Here is a 6,099-nt window from a genome sequence, read left to right on the forward strand (position 1 = left end):
CGGGCCTGGGGATGAGTCGGCCCACGCAAGCGGTAGTTGGTAAAATTGCATTTCTACCTGAACAAACCCAAACCCAGTGTTGCCGACTGAAAAATCTCCATCTAAAAAAGGCACAGCAGGCCCCGGCCCGGCCGAGCTGAGCCATACGCACAGATAAGCACAAAGCCGGAGGCCGCCGGGCGGCTGGGCGCAGAGGCCCATGCATGGGACTTGCATGAACACTCGGAGTTGACCTTGAAACTTGCCACACTTAATTGATTTACTTGAAGTATTTGTATTCAGCGCTGTTAACGAGGTACTATAGGTGTCAAACTTGTGACCATACTAATAAAATCATTACAAGGAGCATGAGAAGAAATCTGTGTGCCGAGCACTGCGTCCTAAGGCCTGAGGAATTTGGGGAGGGAAGGGTGGGAACCAAACTCCGAATTTCACAGCAGCTTGAAATACGAGCCGCAAACCACCAGGGGACAGAGTTGCACTTTTTTGCCCTTACTTGGTGGCTCTATAGCACAGAATCTTAGAGAAAACTGGGAAAGAGCACGCTTGTAATCCCAGCATTCGGGAGGCTGAGACCCGAGGATCGCGGTTCGCAGACAGCCTCAGCTACTTAGTGAGGCCCTCTGCAACTCAGTGAGACCCGGTTTCAAAATAAAGAATAAAAAATAGGGCTGGGGGTGTAGCTCGGAGGTCAAATGTCCCTGGATTCCATCCCAGACCTGCAAAAAAAAAAAAAAAAAGAAAGAAAGAAAAAAGAAAACTGGGAAAAACTTCAAAGACCTCTAGATTTCATTTTACAGATGAGAATTCTAAAGCCTTTGGGTGGCAAGGGGCAGCTGCCAAACCTCACAGCTGCTGCTGCCACAGAATACAAGCTCGTGCTAGCTCAGCGACCTGCTTTCCAGGCGTTACTGTGCGCGGTCTTGTTCTGTCATCCCTGTCTCACCGCTGAGGTGTTAGAATGTGAGAGTCGCCCCTTCCCCAAATAACGGAGAACTCACCAAAGGATGTAAATCACAGGCAGGGTTTATTGTGGCGCCGCAGAAACTGGCATGCCAGGGTCTAATCTCCTTAACCAGCACACAGGCCAGTCCTCAGAGAAGAGACCCCGACCACATCTCAGGGTCGGCATTTATAGTCGCAGAAGGGGTGTTCACGTGGGGTTCATATCTATTCAAGAAAGCTTGGGACAGGATGTTAGGATGTTACCTCCCATGTGCCGGGTGTGAGCCCCGATAAGGGAGCGACACAGGCAACGTTTTCTAATGACAAAGCAGGTATGGGATAAGCAAACAGTTCTACAGAAGCAGTTTATCATGCCAGTAAGTTTCCTGGGAGATGTCTGTGCCGGGGAAGGACCTTCAGCAGAAGGCCGGGGCTGCTTCCTGACCTTGAAGGTCATTTGGCAAGACTCATAGCTCACTGATTAAAGTCTGCTTGCCTCCCAGCCTGGCATTCCAAGCTGCTTCTCAGGAGTCAGAGTTGCTTGTTAACCCTTTAAGCAGAAGCCTGCATCTCAGTACTTTTACAATGTATGATTGCAATTCACCAATTAAAAGGGGGGGCTGTTTCTCACAGAAACGCTCTTACAGAGGAAACTCAGGTACTGTAGCGCTAAGCCCCCGACCCACGGTCCCCGAGTCCACAGTACAGCTGGGGCTCACGTCCCTGCCGCTCTGACCACTCACCGTGTCCCATGCTCTTTCCCACGTGAATGTCCAGAGGTTTCATTGTGAACTTATGTGGCAATATTTAAAACACTACTGAAATTTTTTAAAAATGTCAAAGTTAAGCCGGGCGTGGTGGCACACTTGTAATCTCAGTACTTGGGAAGCTGAGACAGGAGGATCACAGGTTTGACAGCCAGCCTCAACAACTTAGCGAGGCCTCTGCAACTTAGACCCTGTTTCCAAACAAGAACTAAAATCAGGCTGTGGGGGTTTAAGCTTAGAGGTAGAATGCCCCTGGGTCCAATCCTCAGTGCCACCAAAAAATAAATAAATAATAAATAAATAAAATAGTCAAAGCTGCGCCACCATGCCCAGCGCCCCTCCTCCATCTTTTTGATGGCTCACTATCCTCACCAGCAGTGAGTTTTAGAAGGCCCCACATGTCCATGTTAGAAAAGTGTGCTGCTTTCTGCTACTGTGGGTATTGGCTGGGGTATGAGAGATGGGGGCTTGGGATATTTTTTTTTTTTCAGGTCTGGGGATGGAACCCAGGGGCATTCTACCTCTGAGCTATACCCCCTAACCTATTTTTTATTATTTATTTTGAAACAGGGTCTCACTAAGTTGCAGAGGGGCTCACTAAGTAGCCGAGGCTGTCAGCAAACCACGATCCTCCAGTCTCAGCCTCTCAAATGCTGGGATTAAAAATGTGCACCACCACACCAGGCTATGGGATATTTTCTTTTTCTTTTCTTTTTTTTTTTTTTTTTTTTTGGTGGTACTAGGGCTGGAACCCAGGGGCCTTCTACATCCGGGCTACACTCTCAGACCTATTTTATATTTTATTTGGAAACAGAGTCTCTTAAACCAGCTGAGGCTGGCTTCGAACCTGCACGATCCTCCTGTCTCAGCCTCCCAAGCACTGGGATTACAAGCGTGCGCCACCACGCCCGGCTGCTATTGGATATTTTCAATCAACAAATTTGAGGGATAGGGTGAGGTGTGTGGTGCTGAGATTGAACCCAGGACCTCATTCATCCTAAGCACGTACTCTGCCACAGAGCCACATCCCCAGCCCCAAAATAAATGTCTTTGGATTTAAAAACTGTACATCTACTAAATAAATGGAATATCCAAACTGCATGTACTCGATATCACAATAATCAAAGGGACAAGATGGAGAGAAAAATGACCAAGGAAGACCCCTCTGAGGGCTGGATGTCTCCAGAGTCTGCGTGGCACCCAGAGGCAGGCACGCCCTAGGAGCAGAACTCAAGACTTACATCCTATCCTAAAGTGTTTGGGGCCTGTAGAATAGAGAATTTGGATGAAGAAAAGTGTTAACAAGTACTACTAAGCATTTCTTTGCAAAGCCTAATATAAGGTTAAAAAATCAGGGCTCAGAAAACAGTGAATCTGAGTTCCTGATTAACAACTTTTTGGCTGCATGACTTGGGGCAGTTAACTGAATTCACCCCTAAAGTTGGAGCAGTATCAGCAACCATCCCATAGGGCAGTTGTGGTCAAATAAGTGCATGTAAAATTCTTGCTAATTAACGTATATCACTGCCTGCCACTTTATTAGACAAGTTTCAAATGTTTCCCGTGTATCCACTGTTCACAACAAAACTATGCGTTAAGTAACATCATGGTCCTGTTGTATAGCAAAAGAAACCAAAGCTCAGAGAAGTTAAGTCACTTGCCTAAAGTTGCAGAGGAATGATGAACGGGACTCAAACCCAGGTAATTTAATTCCAGAGCTCACACTGTTACCTGTGGTGTACCATCCTTATCTGGCCCATAGCAAGGACTCAGTATTGAGAAATATCTTAATCATTCCCCGCACTATTATACTGTCTCCTACTAAGGGTCTTAGTGGACCCTTTGGTATTAAGAACAGTCTCGTGCCTTGTGAATCATTTGGCAAATCTGCAAAAAAAAAAAAAATAGACACACACAGGCATACATTTATTTCATATGCACATATGTATTCCACATATTACAGCTGGATTCATGTTCAGTTCAGATCGGGCTGATGATCACGTGCAAAATCTCACAGGGGCAGAGTCCCGTTCCACCCTCTCCCCACCTCCCCCGCCCCGTCTAACCCCACAGTCCTGTACTCAGTAGGCAATAAAATTCAGATAAGACCTCGAATTGTATTTTGCCTTTGGGTAACATGGGGTGCTTTTAGTTCAAAGTCACAATCTCAAGTTACATAATTCGGAGGTTTCCTGTCCCTGATTGAGGATCACGTTTTCTCATTCCTTCTGTTCCACTTTTCTTAGCACCAGTTTCTAAACCTTGCCCGCTCTCGCAGGACTGGGAAGAGAGATTCCTCAGGATCAATCATTCAGACACACATTTCTTGAAAATAAAATGCATCACTTCCAGTAGGTCTCTTTCCAGGTTTTTGTAGGCGAATTTCAATATTAGAACAGACTATTGGAAAATCCCAAGTAGGTTGCCTTGAAAAATCAGCAACCAAGTTTTTAAAAAAAATAGCAGAGCATGTCCAGTTTCACCTTTGGCATTCACACAGTGGGTAAGTTTCTGCTCCCGGCTAAAGGCTTGGATTCCTCTTCCAGAAGGCTCTGAGGCACCCAGGTAAGGATGGAAGAAGTTGGCCCACTTTCAGCTTCTTTCAACTGGCTACCACGACAGTCGTCATGCCTTTAGGTTATCTTCATGAAAGGATCGCCTAAATCGCAGGTCTAGGTTTGGAATAGGAAAGAGAAGTTATTGCAGACATGCGTTGGCCCAGCTCTGTGAGGGAAAGACTAGAAAGGTCTGGAAAATTCTCCAGCTTCTCAGGCCTCCCTTCCCGCCACCCTTTGAATTCCTGATCGCCCACCATTGGATGTCATCAGTAAAGCCTATATCCCCAAAAGACAAATGGGTTTTTTGTTAAGGATCTCCTCTGGCATTTGCCCCAGATATTCCTTAGGAAAATTATTAAAGAATAGGGACGGGTGTGGCTTATATGGTTGTACTATCCCCAGTCTACAGCTGCGTGGCACGGGACTCAGATCTGACCAGGGAAATTGCCATTTCACAGCTATTCACTTGATTAACGGGCACATCACCCCCAGAGCCAATGAAACGCTAGAGAAAGTCGAGATCTCCCCCCTCCCCCGCCACTCCTTCCTACTACACTGAACCCAAGAAGATAGAAGAAGCTGGTAAAGCCATTTTGCAATCATTAGGAAGGGCCTATTTGCTTAGAAACTAACATGGAAAAGAACTGAAAAGAGACACCGGGTTTTGGTGACCTGAGCTGCTGCCTCCAGCCAGGCCGAAAGCAAGAATTCTTCCTGGATTTTTGCTGAAGGCAGTTTGGAGCAAGTTTGCAATTGAAAGTGATTGACACGAGAGCAATTCTGATCCTCACCTTGGGCTACATCGCTCGGACAAATGAGTGTCTTATTCTATCATGGTTCAATCACTTACCAGGAGTGACTTCATGTTTCCCCAAATATGAAGGGCGTTGTTGCTGAAAAAGAAAAACAGAAGGGGCGCCACATCAATTGGAAAGCACAGCCGTTACGATTTGTCAGTCTCCCATTTTAAAACTATGGGTAATGAAGCCGGGCATGGTGGCGCGTGCTTGGAATCCCAGCATTCGGGAGGCTGAGACTGGAGGATCTGGGTTTGTGGCCAGCCTCAGCGACTTATGAGGCCCTCCGCAACTCAGGGAGACCCTGTTTCAAAATAAAGAATAAAAAATAGGGCTGGGGTGTAGCTCAGAGGTAGCATGCCCTTGGGTTCCATCCCCAGTACCACAAAAATAAATAAACAAGTAAAATTAAGAGTAATGATTAGAACCAAGCCTCGGCTATAGAAATATCAGATATTTCTATCCGGGCGTGGTGGTGCACGCTTGTAATCCCCGCGCTTGGGAGGCAGAGACAGGATGAATTCATGCATCCATTCCACAGATATTTACTGTGCATCCGCAGTATGCCAGGTGATACATTAAGAAATGGGTGCCAAGGGACTGCCGTAGTCCCTGCCTGGCCTGAGAGAATTTGCGTTGGGCCTCTAAGTCCCTCACCCAAAGTGTGCAGGCACTGAGTAAGTCAACACTGTCAAAGTCGTCATTTCTACAATAATGGCAGTTCAGCTGAGGAGGGCTGCCTATTCATCTGTATTTCCATAATGCCAAGGAAGCTGGCAAGGGCTTTAGAATTAGAGCAGGATTTGAGGCATCTTCATACTGTCTTGGTAGGACTGAAAGTGGTAAAAATCTTTTCAAGAGAGTGATGCAGTGATATTTATTAACATCAGTACAGACCCTGCAGCAGAAAACCTCAAAAATAATTATAACTACGTGTCTCACTGTATACTGTTTTATTTTGTGGCACTAGTGATTGAACCCAGGGGCATTCTAGCTTCAAGTTACACCTGGCCCTATTTTTTATTATTATTA

The sequence above is a fragment of the Muscardinus avellanarius genome (genome assembly GCF_963383645.1).
Source record: "Muscardinus avellanarius genome assembly, chromosome: 10".
In the NCBI taxonomy this organism is placed as follows: domain Eukaryota; kingdom Metazoa; phylum Chordata; class Mammalia; order Rodentia; family Gliridae; genus Muscardinus; species Muscardinus avellanarius.